Below are 21,421 nucleotides of genomic sequence, written 5' to 3'. Positions count from 1 at the left end.
TAAATTTGTTCCTGTAACTCAAAATTTCCTCATGTCTGACTTAGTAGGCACGGCACATTCCCTTAGAGCTATTTTTAGTTGTACTGGGGTAGTCACTGTGCTCCCCTTCTCTCCTCGATTGAATTATACTGTGTAACAGAGAACCAGCTGCGTGACGCACATTGAGCTATGCATCATATGATCATCACTGTGAGAGCCTGGAGAAGCTCTATTGCATATGCTCAACAAAATACATTAAAGTCTTGACCTTAAACTAAGGAACATAGAACTGGTATACTGGATCAGACCAAAGGTCCACCTAAATTTAGCATTCTGCCTCACAGTAGCCAGTATCAGATGCTTCCTAACAAGGTGCAAGAAACCCTGTAGTGGACAATTATGGAATATTTGCCCATAAAGGAAGTTTCTTCCTACCTCCACTCCCCTCAGTTAGTGGTTGCCATACACAACGAAGCATAAGTGTTTACATCTCGTCTTTTTGATTTTGCTTTCAGTCTTATCAAATATAACCATGGATGTTCTCAGTACTCATATAAATCCCCAATCCTTATTTGAATTTTGCTAAGCTCTTTGCCCCGATATCATGCGGCACTAAGTCCCACAGGACAATTATGTGCTATTTAAAAATGTTTTAAATCAGTATTAAATTTGTTGCCTTTCAGTTTAATTGAATGCCACTTTGCTTTTGTATTAGGAGTTTCTAATTCTCCTTCTCTATACCACTGAATATTTTCTATTCCTTTATCATGTCCCCACTTATCTGTCTCCTCCCTTAACTAAATAGTGCATATATATTTAAATCTCACTCTCACACAAAAATGTTTCCATGCCTCTAATCATTTTCACTGTCTCGAGACCTCTAAAGCCCTTCTCTTTCTGATTTGCCACAGAATACTTATTATATAATCCCAATAGGTCAATTATTTAATGGTAATGCTGCAGAATCTACTGCATAATTAATGTTACTTTTACAATGGGGAACTAAGACCAAATTTACGGCAGATGTAAGCAGGAACAAATCACTGACTTTTATGGAGCTGTGCCCACTTACGCCATCAGCAAATCTTGCCCCTAGTCTTTCTGTACTGTATTATTTCAGAAAAGCTTTTCAATTCCCATTTATATATGGAGATGCACGTTTTCAGTTTAAAAAGTTAATGCACAGGAAGAGAGTTTTATGAATCACATATGTAGAAATGTAGTTAGAAGAAAAAATATTCAAGGTTAACCAAGAGGTCAAATGTGAGGTCCCAAATTTTACCTTCTTTAATGTAATTATGTTATTGGAAGGTCCAGTGACCCAAGATGTCAGCAAGCTGAAATCAGTGCAGCTCCATCAACTGGCGAACTAATTTTCCTCCCAGACTCCAAATTAAAATATCAACATGGCTCAGCCTAGACCCACTGACAAGATGTTGGTAAAATTAAATAAAGAAATAAAAGAGCAGACATCAAGTAACGCTTGATGTCTCACTCTAATGGCTACTCTGTGTCACGTCTCTCTCTGGGGACCAAAGAGATGACAGCTTTCTTCCAGACACCCTATAAGGAGGAAAGGAAGCAGTACAACCAATATTGCTAGGTATCCAAAAGACAGATTACCAATTGTCAGAACAATAATAATACTGCTATTTACATTTTTATAGCACCTTTCCTGAGAGTATCTCAGTGCGTTTTACAAATACTAATTAAGCTTCACAACACTTGTGCAAGGTAGTTTAGTATTATTATCCCCATTTTACAAATGAGGAAACGGAAAAGTTAAGTGATTTGCCCAGTATTACACAGTGAGTCAATAGAAGACCTGGGAATAGAACCTAGATCTCGTCTCAGGCCCCGATTCAGCAACATACTAATGCACATGTGTATCCTTAAGAACATTCACTTCAATAGGATTACTCACATGTTTAAAATTAGGCATGTGCTTAAGTACCTTGCTGAATCATGGCCTCAAAGCAATGCCTTAACCAGGGCTGCTGGAACAATTTGTACAGTGCGGGTGCTGAGAGTCATTGAACCACACTGTAAACCCTGTATATGATGGAAACCACTTCAAGCCAGAGGGTGCAGCAGCACCCCCAGTTCCAGCACCTATGGCCTTAACCACAAGACCACAATTCCAGCACAGCTAGTAAGTCCAATATTGGTCATTGTGAATTCGATAAAAATTTGCAGTGCTATTTTTTTTTAGTGGTGAGAAAATAAACTCTTTAACAATGAATAAATTGCAAAATGAAGTAGTAAGAAAGATTGAATGGAGGACTTGGAAGATAAATTCCATTTGCTAGAACTCCTAGAGGGAGAAGAAAATAACGTTACTCTTAATAAGTGGACTGCTGGAAAAAATGGGGACAGTGTACTGGATTTTGAAAGAGTGAGAGCATGTAAGTTTGCAGCCCAAAGCACCATCATGAACGAGGTTGCAGGCAGCTAAAGTAACAAATTTTAAAGTTTCAGAACCAAGACACATTACCACCTCTAGAAAGGGAAACAGAATCGAAGAAGTGCAAGGGAAGCGACTTAATGCATTTTCCTGATGTAAGCACAGAGACTCAAAGCAAAGGGATCCATGTTAAAAAGCAGCTGATGGACATATGTGGTCTAAAATCAACCTTTGGTATCCTGCCAAGTTGAAAGCCATATACAGTACGACAGGCTATATACAGTAAAGACCTCTGCAAAATTCTTCTTCTTATGGTGGGGGATACCACGATTTTCTCAGAACTTATGCCTGGGTCCCAGAAATCCAGCACAAATAGCAGCAGGAACAAGCTACCCCACCCAGCTAAGAGAAGGGATGATTCAGCACAGACTATCCAGTCAAGCTTTTTATACCACATTCATCACCACTGTATCTGACAAGACAGAACAGATATATTTCAATTAAAAAGAAACTGAGCTTTTGACTCCGCGTATGCTGTTTTTAAAAGAGCTCGTTAAAAGTTTTTACAACTGAAAATTGGGGGGAGCGAATGGGATGGTAACCCTTACTGTGCCCATTAGAACTTTTGTTTCTAAAGTATGTACCATGCAGCCTTGATTATACCAAAATATTTTGCCTGCCTTCTCTTCGGGGCAGAGACTGCAGCTTCCTTTGTGTTTGGAAAACATATAGCACATGTTGAGCATCACCATAATCTAAGTCATTAATAGCAAAATTTATCTTGGAGGACACCAGAAGTCTTTAGATATGTTCAAATAACAGAAGGAGCCAACAGGCATTGAAGTCTATGCTCAATGTCATCAGACTTAACACAGATTTCAAACCCTGCTGGCTGGCTCCCCTGATTATGGTAGTGCAAAGGATGTTCCAACGGTCTGGGACAGTGCCTGGTAAAAAGGAAAGCGAATTCCAAGAGGAAGACACCAACTGGAGGAAAACATCTCCCAGATGCTTTGCTCTTAAGCATCACAGCTCTGCTCCTGCAGTGCTTCTAAGCATCACAAGGGAGGAGCATCAAGGACACTCCTCTAGCCCGCTGTGGTTCTCCTCCTTGATCTTCTGAGCAGTGCTTATCTGAAACACATCTCCAGCTAAAGTTGAGGGGCACATGACAAGGGTTATCCCTATTGAGACAACAGGGGATTTCAAAGAAATGAGGTTTGGATAATTGAGATTGCAGTCCTAGATTCAAGGAGAAGCTGTGAGAGAGCATGTCCCTGTGTCAGGAGGAAAAATGTGGGTATGTGAATGGAGGAGGAGGGGAAGCCATCCACTGGCTGACAGTATATTTCATACAGAAAGATCTGAAAATATAAAGTTTTCTGAAGTCGGAACATGGACTTTGTTGAGAATTGTTAAGTTAAATAATCACAGGAGAGAAATCAGGAGAGAGAAGAATGGCACAAGGATTGCTACAAGTCACTAGGCATGGCTGATGTGTGCTTTAAATTAATATCCTGGAATATTAACAGGTTAAACAAACCTATGCAAAGACATCAGGAAAAGCAATTAGAGTTGTAACATGATTACACACCTTTGAAATGAAAGGTATTACTGGGAGGATTGACATTAATATGAAATTTATTGAACTGTTAACTTGGTTTAATAAAGAAGAAAAAAGGCATTAGACATGTGGATGGAACTAGAGGGCTCACTAGAAAAGTACAACTAGATAAGAAATAGTTCTACATCAGAGGACTGCATGTGAATCCAACATAAGATAATGTGCAAGTTTTATTACATCCCAAGCAGATCTCCAGCACTGAGACTAGTGACCAATAAAAAATGCTGCACATTGTGAAAATGAAGCTTCAATGGAACATAACACACATTTGATGGTTTTGTCCAATATTTCACCCTTTCTAGGCAACAAAGCAATCACAATTAAAGTTTCTGGGAGACCAGCAGTGAAATTGCATAACTTCCAAAAGCCACACTGAGATGACCAAAAGACGGAAGAAAGTTGGAGGAGAAGGAACATTTCTTCCTATTCACTCCCAGTGGTCGCACACCTGCTTCTGGACCAAAATCAGAAACACTCTTAAAACATATAAGAATCGGGATTTATGTGTAGACAAGGGCCTGAACCAAAAGCTCATGTCCAAAATCTTCAAATTTTAGGCACCTGGAATATAAATCTGGATTCAGATCTGAATTTTGCAAATGGCCCCAATCTTCATAATGGGCTTTGAACAGACTGGCAGTGCCTGAAACACTCCACCCACTCAGCAAGTGTTGTTCCTGCTGGGAAAGGGTTAACTGGATTCTGCTGAGTCAAGTAAGTGAGTCATTTCTCCCAGCTGAATGAAAAGGTTATTTGAGTATCAGAGGGGTAGCCGTATTAGTCTGAATCTGTAAAAAGCAACAGAGGGTCCTGTGGCACCTTTAAGACTAACAGAAGTATTGGGAGCATAAGCTTTCGTGGGTAAGAACCTCACTTCTTCAGATGCAAGTCTGGTTATTTGAGTGGCTCTGTTAGGAGAGAGGATCCAGAGATGTGGGCTGAGAAGTCCTAAGGAAGGGACCCCAGGAATAGCCATGCTTTGAGAGTATTTTTGAGCTGATCTTTATGTTACCTTCTTTTTGCTTTGTTTGTTAATAAAGTCAAACACAAGCAAGGGGGTAGGTATGGACTTTACATACCCTCTGGGCTGAATTAGGAGAGCAGGTTGGGGAAAAAACGCTGCTTTCAGGGCTGAACCAAAACTCCAGATCCAAACAAGGTGTGAAGTATTCAAAATCGGGATTGGCGTTTTGCAATTTGGGAACCAGGGCCAGCTCCAGGGTTTTGGCCGCCCCAAGCAGCCAAAAAAAAAGAAAAAAAAAAGCCGCGATCGCAATTGCGATCTGCGGCGGCAATTCTGCGTAAGGTCCTTCGCGCCAAGCGGGAGTGAGGGACTGTCCGCCGAATTGCCACTGAACAGCTGGACCTGTCGCCCCTCTCCGGAGTGGCCGCCCCAAGCACCTGCTTGCCAAGCTGGTGCCTGGAGCCGGCCCTGTTGGGAACATCTCTTGTTATGTATTTATGTCCCAAGAAAGAAGACATAAGTTCTGATCCTACAAATACTTGCATGCGTATGTTTAACTTTCCTTACGTGAATAGTGTCATTGAGCATAAGTATTTGCAAAATTGGGAGCATAGTCAGGATAAACTGAAGGGTTGGGGAGAATGAATAACATTTTTCTGCTAGGAAAATAATCACATTCAGCTGAAGGTGAAAGAAGGTATTGCTGCTGAATTACTGATGTTTAATACAACCAGCTCATTTCTAGTTTCTTCCACCACCTGCAAAAGTGAATTTCTGGAAAATTAATGGGGGAGAAAAAATAATTCATAAAATATTTAAGCACTCATCTGGTACATTGAGAAAGATGCAGAAGGACATACTACCTCAAGTTTCCTAAATATTGTAATGTATATTTTTGAACATTTTCCAGATTATATTTTTAAAAGATGCAGACTAGAATAAATTTACTATGTAGGTTTTACTTAACATACTTTTCCAGGAAAATGTCATCACCTTCCTATATATAAAAATCACTCTCCATGTGTATGCTTTAGGAAACACCGATATTAAAAATGTTCACCATTCTTGATCTTTGAACCTCACATAGATCCATGTTTTACAAAGCTTTCTAAACATATGCTGCACTTTTTGCTATTTTACAAGCTATAAAGATTTTTCTCTCACTAAAAGCTACAAATGTAAGCATGGTTTACTAAATGTATTCTCTCTCCTGGTAATAAGTACCACTATATTAGGCTCACTCAGAAGCTATTTATATCAGGTGCTTTTAAATAAAATAAAATATGACCCACTTTTCTCCTGAAACTACATAAGCTCCCTGATATTTGTGTTGGAAGTGGAATAAATTGAACATAAAACAATAAAATAGCAAAAATGGTCTGTTTGAAAAGGCATGTAAGACATGTTCTATATAATAAAGAAATGAACAGAGACGTATTATATCATTTTAACAGGAACCTAAATGTGTTAAATCTGCACAAGCGTGATCTATACAGAATTCTGGAATCCTTAAATTAGGCAAAGAATTTTTAGACAAAATAACGAATTTTAAATAATACAGGAACATAAAAAACTGGCAATCAAAGAAAATGCAGGAATCTGTATCTAGATAGCAAGAAGATATTATTTAATAAGACTTTGAGAGGGGGAAACAAGCAGCAATTTCAAAGTTAAGAACCATATTCTGACCCAAAATTCTATTCTCAGTTATACTGATATAAATCTGGAGTAACTGTCACTCAATGGAGTTATTCAAGTTTCACTACACTGTAAGTACTTTGCTGAATCAGGGTTTTAAGTCAGGGGTGGGCAAACTTTTTGGCTTGAGGGCCGCATCGGGTTTTGTAAATTGTATGGAGAGCCGGTTAGGGGAGGGGGTCGTGGCCTGGCCCCCACCTCCTATCTGCCACCCCAGGACTCCTGCCCCATCCAACCCCCCCTGTTCCCTGACGCCCCCCCTGGGACCCTTGGCCCATCCACACACCCCTGCTCCCTGTCCCCTGACCGCCCCATCCTGTAGGAGCAGGATTTTATAATTGTACTATGATAATTAATGTATGATTTGATTTTATCCTGTCAGCCACCCTTTTTGAATATCAGAAAGGAATGACAGACCAGAACAACTGATTATGGTCACCCTTTTGTTTTAGGATAAGTTATAATGTCTACTATGGTTTCCTATATGTATTACAAATTAGGCACACTAGTTAAATATACATTTCTTTGTTTTAAGGTTTTAGTAAGTCAGAGACAGGATCTTGTATTGTATCTATGTTAAGGAGATTAGAAGAAATGTTGAGGGCCTGAAGTCCCAATGTGAATTGTTTTAGTTATAAGATTTAGCAAGGCTTGATTTACAATGTATTCTGCTGAATATATAATACTGCTGTCTGTATACCTTTGAAGGTTTCTGTGAGAGATTGTTTGTGTGAATGAGGAATGCATGCATCAGGAAAAGATAAGGTGTGAAAGCCATCACAAATGTCCAGATGGTCAAGAAAAAGTGAGAGACTTGAAAAAACCAGGAGACAATCAGAAAACATCCATTGTATCCGATGCTAAACATGTTAGCAGCATTGACGACCTCAGAGGTGAGGCAGGCATCCTCGAAGGCGAGACAACAAATAGGAGATAACAATGGGAAGTCCGACAATAACCATCAAATGATAACACCACTTAAGGACTAATGATTATAGGATGACATTGCAAAATGCATGGCCTCAAATGGGAATTTACAACTATAAAGCTGGGGTGTTTTGCCATGGAACTCTGGGTTCAGTCCTGCAAAGCCTCGGAGCATCGGATCGCGACCGACTGAGCCCAGCTCCACACTCGTGCTCAATCTAACTGGCCATTAGATTAACTCGAGCTACAACAGACTGGTAACTATAAACATCAACTGGCAGGAGAGAGAGAGAGAGAGAAAAGCATATGCTAACTGTTGTATTTTCAATAAATGTGGCGTATTTGCCTTCTTCTGAAAAGATCCCGTGTGCTTTGTATGAGCATAACAATCCAACCCCTCCTCTCATTCCTGACGGCCCCCTGGGGACCCCTGCCCCATCCAACCACCCCTTCTCCCTGTCCCCTGACTGCCCCCTGCCACCCCATCCAATCTCCCTCCTTCCTGACTGCTCCCCTGCCCCCATTCAACCCCTTGTTCCCCCCCGGCCCTTATCCACACCCCCGCCCCCTGACCACCACCCCGAACTCCCTTGCCCTCTATCCAACCCGACCCCGCTCCCTGCCCCCTTACGGCGCTGCCTGGAGCACTGGTGGCTGGTGGTGCTACAGCCCCACTGCCCGGCTGGAGCCGGGCCATGCCGCCGCCACCAGGCAGCACAGAGACCGGGTCAGGCCAGGCTCTGCAGCTGCGCTGCCCCAGGAGCTCGCAGCCCCGCCGCCCAGGGGAGGGGCTGGGGGCTAGCCTCCTGGGGCAGGATCTCGGGGGCCGGGCAGGATGGTCCCGCGGGCCGGATGTGGCCTGTGGGCCGTAGTTTGCCCACCTCTGTTTTAAGTACATGCCTAACTTTAAACACATCATAGTCCCATTAAAGTCAATGTGGGAGTAAGGTCTCCATAAGAATTTCAAGCTTTGGATGATAATTTGTGTTTGCCCTGCAGTCCCCAAAGCTTGAACTGAATATCTGGTGGACTATACAGTGTTCTTATAGTCGTGTCAGTCCCAGGATATTAGAGGGACAAGGTGGGTGAGGTAATATCTTTTACTGGACCAACATCTGTTGATGAAAGAGACAAGCTTTCGAGCTTACTCAGAACAATCTATTCCACCTTGTATTTAGCTGTGATACTCTGAGTACATTTTCCAGACCTGAAGAAGAGCTCTGTGTAAGGTCAAAAGCTTGTCTCTCTCACCAACAGAAGTTGGTCCAATCAAAGATATTACCCGAACCACCTTGTCTCTATCTGTTGGACTGTCATTCTGGACTACCAGGAACCATACACAATGGAAAGGCCAATATCAACACTAAGGGCCTGGGCTTGCTAGGGGCTAACACCTCAACTCCCACTGAACTCCTAGAATTGAAGGTGCTCTGTACTTTTCAGCAGCAGACCCTCACTTAGACTGCCTGCATTTCATACAGTTATTGAGGTGACTATCGGCCGAGTCGATACAGCTATGCTGATTTATGCCAGCTCAGGATCTGACCCTAACATGTTTTGTTAGGGGAACTTCTAACATAGTATTATTCTAGCAAAATTGCCCTGTAGTCTAGCCCATTAAAAATTAATTTACTCTGAGTAATATGAGAGCTCATTAAAACACTTTGCTTTTACCCTTTTTCTGGAAAGCGCCATTTTTGTAGGGTATGTTAATTAGCAAATAAGTGAAGTGCTACAGGACGTTTTGTTTTTCAAGTGAATGAGCACATTCTATTTGCCCTTTCACACCCACGAATGGACAAAAATACATCTGCTGTGCAGGGGTTGCCCATTCTTCAGAACTTCTACAGCCATCACTGGACTGCATAAGTGGGAAATTGGATAGGCCTTGGTCATAGTAGGTCAGTGCACTGCATGGCTGGCTTTAGCCATAACCACTGTGTAGAGGAGTAGCTCATATCTGTGCTGCAATAGACACCATTACTCAGCACCATCATATTTTTGTGGAGTGAAAAGGCCTTTTACACGTCTTTTGCTCTGCAAAGCCGGGTTTGTCCCCTAACAATTAGGCCATGTGCTACAAAACATTCCTTTCAAAAATGTACCACTTATGGCTTGCCCTTTCTTTTTATTTTTTGAATTAAGTTGCATGTTCTTTGGGAGCATGATTTTCTCTTTCCATCTACCCCCACTTGTTTTGCTACTGGACCAATGCTATAGCAATAAGCAAGGTTTAAAACTTAAGAGAAAGAGAAGACAGACAGGCATAGGCAGACTGTCAGAAAGGTCTTGGACTATTCTTTTTTAATAGCTTGTGGAAATCAATGTTTGTAATGGAAATGCTGAGACAACTATAGCTACACTGGTAAAGACTGTGTTGCTATAATTGAAGAGTTGCTGCATTTTGTAAGATGCCAAAAGAGAACAAAAACAGAAAAAAAGGAGCAACCGCAGCATATGTCCTTTTCATGATTTATTAGATGTTGGCATTGTGATGCCCTTTGCTGTTTTAAAAAATAACGTGCACCATCGTTCCCTGCTGTTTCTAAAGCATGATGATAGAAAGCAAAGCTCACAATTATGGTAAGCTACAAAACCTGTCAGTCAAGGTGTTGAGTTGATAATGCCAAACAAATCAGCAGGTTTACACCTGGGAAAAGAAACTATAACACACGAAATAGGTTTTCTTTGCTCTTGTTTATAAGGGGAGTGGGAGACTCGCTACAGGAGGTGTTTAGCATATTTACAGGACACCACAGGAGGTATTTAGCATATTGACAAGCAACAATGGCACAGTTTTACATGCAGAAGTTTAAATATTGTAGAATATATTCTTTCCTTTGGCACCTCTGATTTCAAGCATCTGCATCTACAAATGTCAAGATAAAAAGAACGAGGAGTACTTGTGGCACCTTAGAGACTAACAAATTTATTTGGGCATAAGCTTTCATGGGCTAAAACCCACTTCATCAGATGCATACAGTGGAAAATACAGTAGGAAGATATCTACACATATATATATATATATATACACACACACACACACACAGAGAAAACGTGAAAAAATGGGTGTTGCCATACCAACTCTAATTGATTTGTCTCGTTAGAGTTGGTATGGCAACACCCATTTTTTCATGTTCTCTGTATATATCTCTCTCTCTTCCTACTGTATTTTCCACTGCATGCATCTGATGAAGTGGGTTTTAGCCCACAAAAGCTTATGCCCAAATAAATGTGTTAGTCTCTAAGGTGCCACAAGTACTCCTCATTCTTTTTGCTGATACAGACTAACACGGTTACCTCTCTGAAACCTGTCACATGTCAAGATGAAATTTTCAGTCAAAGCATTTCTGCCGTGAAAATTCCATGCCTTATTAACACTTTGTGCTTACAGATATTCTGGCATGAACTCTTTACTATGAATCTCATGTTAGGGATTTCCTGCACAAAAACACATGTATTAAGTAACGCTTCAAAATAATGTGTATGGCGGGGGGGTAAAATGTTTTGAATTCTGTATTGTGCTGTCACTTACATATGCATACACACCTACAAAATCAAAATTCCTTCTAGGCACCTGTTAAGCGCTGTTGGAGTAATGGCATCCTGGGTTGCTGGAGCTATTGAAATCTTTGGCCCTTTCCTGGGGAATGACTAAAGAATCCATTTTTTCTGTTTCCCTCCTTAGGCCTGGGGAGGTTGGAAGGAACAGGCTGTGGAACAGGAATACTCTGGGCCAGTTGGGCAGCAAAGAGAGAGATGGGTCTGACTCAAAGGAAGGAGACTCTGAGGCACGCACTCATATTCACTCTCACTCCCCATGGGCCCAGAACAGGGAGAGCCCAGAGGAACCTGGAGGCTGCAGGATTCAGTGAGGTTGTTGCTGCTTATTCCTCTATTCCCCTCAGTTCAGCTGCAGAGCCGGATGTGCTATAAGCAAGCGTTCTGACATCATCCAGCAACTGCATCTACATTCTTCTAAAAATAAAAACTGAGATTGTGGAGAATTTGATTATATTTATCTTGCTTCTCCAGAACAGCTTTCTACTTGACCCAAAGGGGTGGGATTTTTGCAAGACTGGTTTGTGTACTGGTGTCCAGGAGGCACCCTTGAAGATATAGGGGCCAAATTCTGTTCCTCTTACTCATGTGAGAAATACCTGTATCAAAAGCCACCGGAGTCAGTGGACTCTGATCCCTGAGTTAGAACCTGGCTCCACCTATAACAGTTACTACAATATCATTGCGGTATTATTTGATCTATCAGGATATACAGCCCAAACTGTACTAAATGAGTATACCTGAACAGATAAACTCAACTGTCTGGATTATTTACTACAGTAATATTTAACACTTTGGTAATGTTCATAGTACTTTGCTTTCCAGAGTGTACATTCCATAATCAATAAAAACACATTTGAACAAATAATTAAGTCATAGTGTATCTGTACGTCTCCTTATACAGAATACTTGGATAGCAGATGGTTTGACATGTAATTGTTATATCTATGATTTATTAATATGAACTGAAAATCTTTAGCAAACACTTACGAATTATGAACCATAAGAGTTTGTCACTATTATTGTTTTTATTCAGTAAACTAATGTTATATATGATCCTGTCTCAGCTGTGTTGTAGCCTTACATAAGAATGGCCCTACTGGGTCAGACCAAGGGTCCATCTAGCCCAGTATTCTGTCTTCTGACAGTGGCCAGTGACAGGTGCCCCAGAGAGAATGAACAGAACAGGTAATCATCAAGTGATCCATTCCCTGTTGCTCATTCCCAGCTTCTGGCAAACAGAGGCTAGGGACACCATTCCTGCCCATCCTGGCTAATAGCCATTGATGGACCTATCCTCCATGAATTTATCTAGTTCTTTTCTGAACCCTGTTATGGTCTTGGCCTTCACAACATCCTCTGGCAAGGAGTTCCACAGGTTGACCTTGTGTTGTGTGAAGAAATACTTCCTTTTATTTGTTTTAAACCTGCTGCCTATTAATTTCATTTGGTGACCCCTAGTTCTTGTGTTATGAGAAGTAGTAAACAACACTTCCTTATCTACTTTCTCTACACCAGTCATGATTTTATAGACCTCAATCATATCTCCCTTTAGCTGTCTCTTTTCCAAGCTGAAAAGTCCCAGTCTTATTAATCTCTCCTCATACGGAAGCCGCTCCATACCCCTAATAATTTTTGTTGACCTTTTCTGAACCTTTTCCAATTCCAATAAATCTTTTTTGAGATGGGGCAACCACATCTGCACACAGTATTCAAGATGTGGGTGTGCCATGGATTTATATAGAAGCAACATGATATTTTCTGTCCTATTATCTATTCCTTTCTTAATTATTCCCAGCATTCTGTTCACTTTTTTGACTGCTGCTGCACATTGAGTGGATATTTTCAGAGAACATGACTTCATAGTTTTATATTACTTACATCTGGGGGGCACTTTTAAAACTAATGAAAATGGATTAATTTTGTTCTATTTCACCACTCCTCTTTGGTGTACAATTCGTTTTGATTTTGTAAACTTTCTAGTTCTCATTGTCATTCTTACAGTACAGTAGAGAGTACAAATTAGGAACTTGCTCCTTCAACCCAAACTCACCTGAGTAATCTTTACTCAAACATTGGTTTTAGTGGGACAGGCTGCATAAGTCAGGATTATTTAGACAAATAAAATTTGCCAGATAAGGAAATCCTCTTCTGGGGGCTCTATTTTGAAAAGTCCAAGTAGCTCTGATACATGGCTTGAACTAGAAAAAGGAAAGGCTACTTACCAGGAACTGTAGCACTGTGAGATGATTGCCTGTATAGATCACATTTTTGGGGATGCACACGTATGCTTGCCATTGAGTCAGAACCCTCTTAAAAACAGTGTCTGCTGGGGAAGCACATAAGCTCCTTTGCAGATCTGAATGTTCAGAGCAAAGGGTACATAAAAAACCACATCCTCAACCCCACCCTCATTTAAAGTATCATAGCAAAGCTTCTTTGAACACATGCCCTAGTGAGAATGAGGGTCAATTAGTGTAATTGCCCCTTGCAGGATTTTCAGCTGAGCTCCTTTCACACTTTCAGCTAATGCATTATGAAGCTGCAAACCACCTCCTAGGAAGTACAGCTATGATCATATTATGTCCTCTATGTATTTTTTAATACTGGCTGCCTGTAAAGTGGCAGACTCGCTGTCATTATTTAACTAACAGAATGGCATGCATGCTAGCTATATTTGAGATCTCCTGGTCCCAAAAAGGTCTCTGTGCTCCAATACAAGTGTTTTACAAGTTCCACCATCACCCCAAAGATTATATGATTCATAATGTCATAGATTTTATGGCCAGAAGAAGCCATTAGATTATCCAGTCCGACCTGTATAACATAGACCACAGAATTTCCTCAATTACTCCTGTATTGAGTACAATGATCATGTTTTAGCTGTGCTGGGTCTTAAGGTGTGGCATACACAGTTCCAGGCTAATCTGATCCTCATCTCCCCAAAAAGCTGAACACGCTTTTTTCCAGATATATTTTCAATTTTTAATTATTTTGGCCCTTTGTATTAAAATGGCCCCTTCCTTCCTTTTTTTTTTTAAATGATCATCATTTGGTTGTACTTATTTTTATATTCATTATTTAGGATATATGTGATTTACTTTAAATTGTTAGTGAAATGTCTTGTACGGCATTGTGATGTGGCATTGTTATTCAGCAGTTACGAAGACAACTCAAAGAGTGACTTTCAGAAGCAATTTTATTATTTGTTGGATAATTAATATCACTAACGTTTTATCCATTGCAAATATAACTACCAACACCTCTGAGAAAGCAATGCTGTCTTCTAGAATTAATTTTAAATACATTTTAGATTACTTTCAAAATCCTCTAAGAAACTGAAGGTTGCATTTCACTAATAGTTTTACTGTCCTTTAGGAACATTTCCAGAATCCTCTCCTTTTTACATCAGAAAGCTTGTATAAAGAAGAATATACGGTATAATCGCAGACATTATATGAATATTGAATGGGCTCACATAACACATGGATTATTTGCAGAAAAAACTGTTCAACCATTATGCTGTGACTGTAGCTTACCTATTCTAGACACTTACACTTTTAGATATATTTCAAACAAGAAATCAAGCAACTACTGCAATAATCTTTTAAGACACTTTGATATCAAGATCTATTTGATAAGACACAATCTAGATCATGATAAATTTACAAAAATAGTCCTTAACGGGAAAGCTATTCAGCCTGATCCTGCATTTCCTCACTCATGTGAAAAATCCATTGAAGCCAATGGGATTTCTCGCATGACTAAAGGTTTGTGGAATCAAGACCACTGTTTGTAAAGCCTGGGTATTCTGTAACAAAATATTTAACAACACAAAATGGTTGCAAGTTTGCTCTCTTTTGAGAATTCTTACTTAAACTATACAAAACACACAAATAGAAGAAAAAAATATTTAAAAAATAAATGTCAGCATCAATGCAATAGCAGCTGAACTAGTCACATATCCTGAGTACAATATTCAAGACATTTCGAACCATAGGTACCGACTTTGTAATGTGCCAGGGGGTGCTCCTCCGGCCCTGCCCCAGGCCTTGCCTCCACTCCACCCCTTCCCCCAAGGCCCCACCCCTTCCCATCCCTGTTCCACCCTGTTCTGCCCCCTCTCCCAAGCATGCCCTGCCCTCACTCCTCCGCCTCCCCCCAATGCCTCCTGCACACCATCAAACAGCTGATCACAGCAGGTGGGAGGCACTGGGGGGGGGAAGGAGAGGCCCTGATCGGCAGGGCCGCCGGTGGGCAGGAGGTGCTGGGGGCGAGAGACTGATGGGGGGCTGCCGGTGGGTGCTAAGCAGCCACCATTTTTTTTCCGTGGGTACTCTAGCCCTGAAGCACCCATGGAGTCGATGCCTATGTTTATACCTTCACTAGATATAAGATAAACAAAGCTTCAGAAACAATGGGCTTGATTCACCATTCATCAGGGGGTTGCAGTTTACATTTTCCCAGTATAATCATCTAACCCGTATACAGGCCTAGATTTTCAAAAGTGCCTCGCCTTTTTCATTATCTATTCCTCTCACTGAAGTCAATTCAACGAGCAGATGCTCAGCTGCTCCGAAAATTAGGCCCAAGGTGTCTCACCTTGAGCAATCAAAAACTGAGGCACCCAATATTAGTGGACATTTCAAAACAATTCGGCCAAAATCTGTCAGTAGCATTTCATATAGACAATGTGAAGACTTTTACTCTCATTTCTGTTGCAAAATTTCAAGTTTGAGATAATATCATTAATTATTAGTCCTCTGACTTGTTTATTTTGAGCTAGGACTACTTTTCTAAAGGCAATGGAACAAATAGGACCACATTCGGCACAAATCACAATACACAACTAGAGCAAATAAGAGCATGGAAAGGCTGTGCTCATGTAACCCACACACCTCCTGGGTGTGGTGTTCTGTCCTATTGGGGAGAGGGAGAAATGAGTTTGCTCTACAGCTTTAGCTAACAGCCAGTTGGCTTTTAGCTCATACACTAAGGCCTGGTCTACACTACGAGTTTAGGTCGACTTTAGCCGCGTTAAATCGACTTAAGCCTGGACACGTTTACACTACGAAGCCCTTTCTGTCGACTTAAAGGGCCCTTTAAACCGGTTTCCTAACACCACCTCGACAAGGGGATTAGCGATAAAATCGGCCTTAGGGGGTCGGAATTGGGTTAGTGTGGACGGAATTCGACATTACTGGCCTCCGGGAGCTATCCCACAGTGCTTCATTGTGACCGCTCTGGACAGCACTCTCATCTCAGATGCACTGGCCAGGTAGACAGGAAAAGCCCCGCGAACGTTTGAATTTCATTTCCTGTTTGCTCAGCGTGGAGAGCACAGGTGACCATGCAGAGCCCATCAGCACAGGTAACCATGATGGAGTCCCAGTCCCAGTCCCAGGATCGCAGAAGAGCTCCAGCCTGGACCGAACGGGAGGTACAGGATCTGATCGCCATCTGGGGAGATGAAACAGTGCTCGCCGAACTCCGAAACAGTAAAAGAAACGGCAAAACATTAGAAAAGATCTCCAAGGCCATGAAGGACAGAGGCCATAACAGGGACGCGCGGCAGTGCCGCGTGAAAATTAAGGAGCTAAGGCAAGCCTACCACAAAGTCAGAGACGCAAACGGAAGGTCCGAGGCAGAGCCGCAAACATGCCGCTACTACGCGGAGCTGCATGCCATTCTAGGGCGTGCAGCCACCACTAGCCCAAGCGTGTTCTATGAGTCCCTCTCTGCAAACGGGGAAGCAGGTTCGGCGGACGAGGAAGATGAGGATGGAGAGAACATAGATAGCTCACAGCAGCAAGGAAGCGGAGAAACCAGTTACCCCAACAGCCAGGATATGTTTGTCACCCTGGACCTGGAACCAGTAACCCCCGAACTCACCCAAGACCCTGAGGGCACACAGGGGACCTCTGGTGAGTGTACCTTAGCAAAAATTACACATGGTTTAAAAACAAGCGTGTTTAATGATTAATGATTAATTTGCCCTGGCAATCACGGCCAGTACAGCTACTGGAAAAGTCTGTTAACGTGTATGGGGATGGAGCGGAAATCCTCCAGGGATATCTCCAGAAAGCTCTCCTTCATGTACTCCCAAAGCCTTTGCAAAAGGTTTCTGGGGAGGGCTGCCTTATCCCGTCCGCCATGGTAGGACACTTTACCACGCCAGGCCAGTAGCACGTAGTCTGGAATCATTGCATAACAAAGCATGGCAGCGTATGGTCCCGGTGTTTGCTGGCATGCAGACAACATCCATTCCTTATCACTCTTTGTTATCCTCAGGAGAGTGATATCATTCACGGTCACCTGGTTAAAATGGGGCAATTTTATTAAGGGGACATTCAGAGGTGCCCCTTCCTGGTCTGCTGAACAGAAATATTCCCCGCTGTTAACCACGCGGTGGGGGGGAGGGGTGAAGTGACCATCCCAGAGAATTGGGTGTGAGGGGGAGGGGAGTTAGTTGGGTTTGTGCTGCATGTTAAACCTGAAATCGCAGCCCCTCCTTTTACATTGCAAACCCATTTTAAATGGCACGGGTGCTTGGTATGGGAAATGAGGGCAGAACTGTTTGAAACCATCCCCACATGTTAAGAAGGTTAAAAAAGCCCAAAGACTATATGTCTTACCATGGCTGCCTGCAAGCTGAAATCTGTGTCCTGGCACTGCGTGAGTGATCTCTCACACCAAACCAGGAGACTCTCAATATAAGAGGAAAAATGCGACCTTGTAACGAAAGCACATGTGCTGTGTGATGTTGTGAACAGCAAAATCTAACGTGAAAGAGTCTACCCATTGTTCTCTAAAATGTATCTTTTTTAACAACCTCTCCCTTCTCCACCAGCTGCAAATCTTACTCCTTCGCAGAGGCTAGTGAATCTTCGAAGAAGGAAGCGAAGGACGCGTGACGAAATGTTTACTGAACTTCAGACTGCCTCCCACGCTGACAGAGCACAGCTGAATGCGTGGAGGCAGTCAATGACTGATTTTAAAAAAGCCCAATATGAGCGAGAGGAGAGGTGGCGTGCTGAAGAGGAGAAGTTGCGAAGTGAAACGCGGGCTGAAGAGGAGAGGTGGCGTCAACTTGTAATCAGAAAGCAAGAGTCGATGCTCCGGCTGCTGGAGCATCAAAGTGATATGCTCCTGCGTATGGTTGAGCTGCAGGAAAGGCAGCAGGAGCAGAGAACGCCGCTACAGCCCCTCTGTAACCAGCAGCCCTCCTCCCCAAGTCCCATTGCCTCCTCACCCAGACGCCCAAGAACACGGTGGGGGGGCCTTCGGCCACCCACTCACTCCACCCTAGATGATTTCCATAGCAATAAGTTTTAAAGTTTTAAATTGGAGTGTGTCCTTTTCCTTCCCTCCTCCCCCACCCATCCCGGGCTACCTTTCCAATTATCCCCCTAGTTGTGTGCTGAATTAATAAAGAATGCATGAATGTGAAGCAACAATGACTTTATTGCCTCTGCAAGTGGTGCTCGAAGGGGGGAGGGTAGTAGGGGAGGGTGGGGTGGTTGGTTTGCAGGGAAGTAGAGTTAACAGGGTGGTGGGGGAGGGGCAGAGGGTTCATCAAGGAGCAACAAACAGAAGTTTCACTCCGTAGCCTGGCCAGTCACAAAACTGGTTTTCAACGCTTCTCTGATGCGCACCGCGCCCTGCTGTGCTCCTCTAACCGCCCTGGTGTCTGGCTGCGCGTAATCAGCGGCCAGGCGATTTGCCTCAACCTCCCACCCCGCCATAAATGTCTCCCCCTTACTTTCACATATATTGTGGAGCGCACAGCAAGCAGCAATAACAATGGGGAGATTCTTTTCGCTAAGGTCTGAGCGAGTCAGTAAGCTGCGCCAGCGCGCTTTTAAACGGCCAAATGCACATTCCACCACCATTCGGCACTTGCTCAGCCTGTAGTTGAACAGGTCCTGACTACTGTCCAGGCTGCCTGTGTACGGCTTCATGAGTCATGGCATTAAGGGGTAGGCTGGGTCCCCAAGGATCACGATAGGCATTTCAACATCCCCAATGGTTATTTTCTGGTCCGGGAAGAAAGTCCCTTCCTCCAGCTTTCGAAACAGAAGAGACTGCCTGAAGACGCGAGCATCATGTACCCTTCCCGGCCAGCCCACGTTGATGTCGGTGAAACGTCCTTTGTGATCCACCAGGGCTTGCAGCAGCATTGAAAAGTACCCCTTGTGGTTTATGTAGTCGGCGGCTTGGTGCGCCGGTGCCAAGATAGGGATATGGGTTCCGTCTATGGCCCCACCACAGTTTGGGAATCCCATTGCAGCAAAGCCATCCACTATGGTCTGCACGTTTCCCAGAGTCACTACCCTTGATATCACCAGGTCTCTCATTGCCCTGGCAACTTGGATCACAGCAGCCCCCACAGTAGATTTGCCCACTCCAAATTGATTCCCGACTGACCGGTAGCTGTCTGGCGTTGCAAGCTTCCACAGGGCTATCGCCACTCGCTTCTCCACTGTGAGGGCTGCTCTCATCCTGGTATTCTGGCGCTTCAGGGCAGGGGAAAGCAAGTCACAAAGTTCCATGAAAGTGCCCTTACGCATGCGAAAGTTTCGCAGCCACTGGGCATCGTCCCAGACCTGCAACACGATGCGGTCCCACCACTCTGTGCTTGTTTCCCGGGCCCAGAATCGGCGGTCCACGGCATGAACCTGCCCCAGTAACACCAAGATTTCCACATTGCTGGGGCCTGTGCCTTGTGAGAGGTCCATGTCAATTTCCTCATCACTATCGTCGCCGCGCTGCAATCGCCTCCTCCTCAGCTGGTCCTGGTTTGGCTTTGGCATGTCCAGGAGGCTCTGCATGTTTTCCAGGACAATGCGCGTGGTGTTCATAGTGCTCAGAATTGCCGCGGTGATCTGAGCGGGCTCCATGATCCCAGTGCTGGCTATGGCGTCTGGTCTGAAAAAAGGCGCGAAAGTAGTATCTGACGGACCAGGGGAAGAAGGGAGGGAGGGAGAGAGGGAGGGAGGGGCGAGTGACACCGCGTACAGGTACAGGGAATTAAAATCAAGAAAGGTGGCTTTGCATCAGGGAGAAACACAAACAACTGTCACACAGAATGCCCCCCCCCTCCAAAGATTGAACTCAAAAGCCTGGGTTTAGCAGGAGGGAGGGGGGAAGCAAATGAATGGAGAATAAATCTATTTTTTACATCTTAAGACGACGGTGCAGCATGACTGATAGCCCTTGGCATTTTCTGGGTGCTTGGCAGCAAATACTGGGCGCTTGGCAGTTAGCCTTCAGGTCTATTGCACCATCTGATACCCACTGCAGTACGACAATGATAGATACCAATCGTAATATGCTATCTACTGCCCAAAAGGCAAGGGGTTGCTGCTGTGTAGCAATCTAGCCCCACGTCTGCCAGCCCCATGTCTGCCAGCACCCAGATCGCCATCGGCCTCTTCTGGGTGCTTAGCAGACAATACTGGGCACTTGGCAGAAAATAGCATACTACGACTCTGCTAACGTGCAATGAGCCAGCAGGGCGCCTGGCAGAAAATAGCATACTACGATTGATAACCATCATTGTCTGCCCGGGTGCCCATGATCGACAGCCACTGCAGTACGACGACGACGGATACCAATCGTAATAAACCATCTTCTACCAAAAGGCAAGGGGCTGGTGCAATGCAGCCCTACGGCTGCCAGCCCCACAGCTGCCAGCACCCAGATCGCCAATGAAGGCTACCAGTCATGCTGCACCGTCTACCGCCAAAAGGCAGTAAGCTGCTGCTGCTGTTTAGCAATGCAGTCCCACGTTTGCCGGCACCCGGAAGAGATATGGTGACGGTAAGCTGAGCTGAGCGGGCTCAATGCTTGGCGTGGTATGTTGTCTGCACAGGTAACCCAGGTAAAAAGGCGCGAATCTATTGTCTGCCGTTGCTGTGACGGCGGGGGAGGGGCCTGACGCAATGTACCCAGAACCCCTCGCGGCACTGCTTTGCATCATCCGGGCATTGCGATCTCAACCCATAATTCCAATGGGCGCCGGAGGCTCCGGGAACTGTGGGATAGGTACCATAGTGCAATGCGCCGGAAGTCGACGCTAGCCTCGGTACTGTGGACGCGGTCCGCCGACTTCATGCACTTAGAGCATTTTAGGTGGGGACACACACAATCGGCTTCATACAACCGGTTTCTATAAAACCGGCTTCTATAAATCCGACCTAATTCTGTAGTGTAGACATAGCCTAAGCTCCAAAGGTCCCCGGTTCGATCCTGCCTGCCGATG

General features: G+C 43.8%; 1 protein-coding gene across 1 annotated transcript in view; it reads right to left on the bottom strand.

The window, feature by feature from the left end:
- Positions 1 to 21,421, bottom strand: part of SMYD3 (SET and MYND domain containing 3) — a 633,981-nt gene that overhangs the window by 326,955 nt on the left and 285,605 nt on the right. The gene's annotated exons all lie outside the window — the stretch shown is intronic.

The sequence above is a fragment of the Terrapene carolina genome, unplaced genomic scaffold, assembly GCF_002925995.2.
Source record: "Terrapene carolina triunguis isolate 2854851 unplaced genomic scaffold, T_m_triunguis-2.0 Scaffold85, whole genome shotgun sequence".
Classification (NCBI taxonomy): Eukaryota; Metazoa; Chordata; order Testudines; family Emydidae; genus Terrapene; species Terrapene triunguis.
Note: the sequence above shows the minus strand (reverse complement) of the source record. Positions and strands in the feature narration are given on the sequence as shown.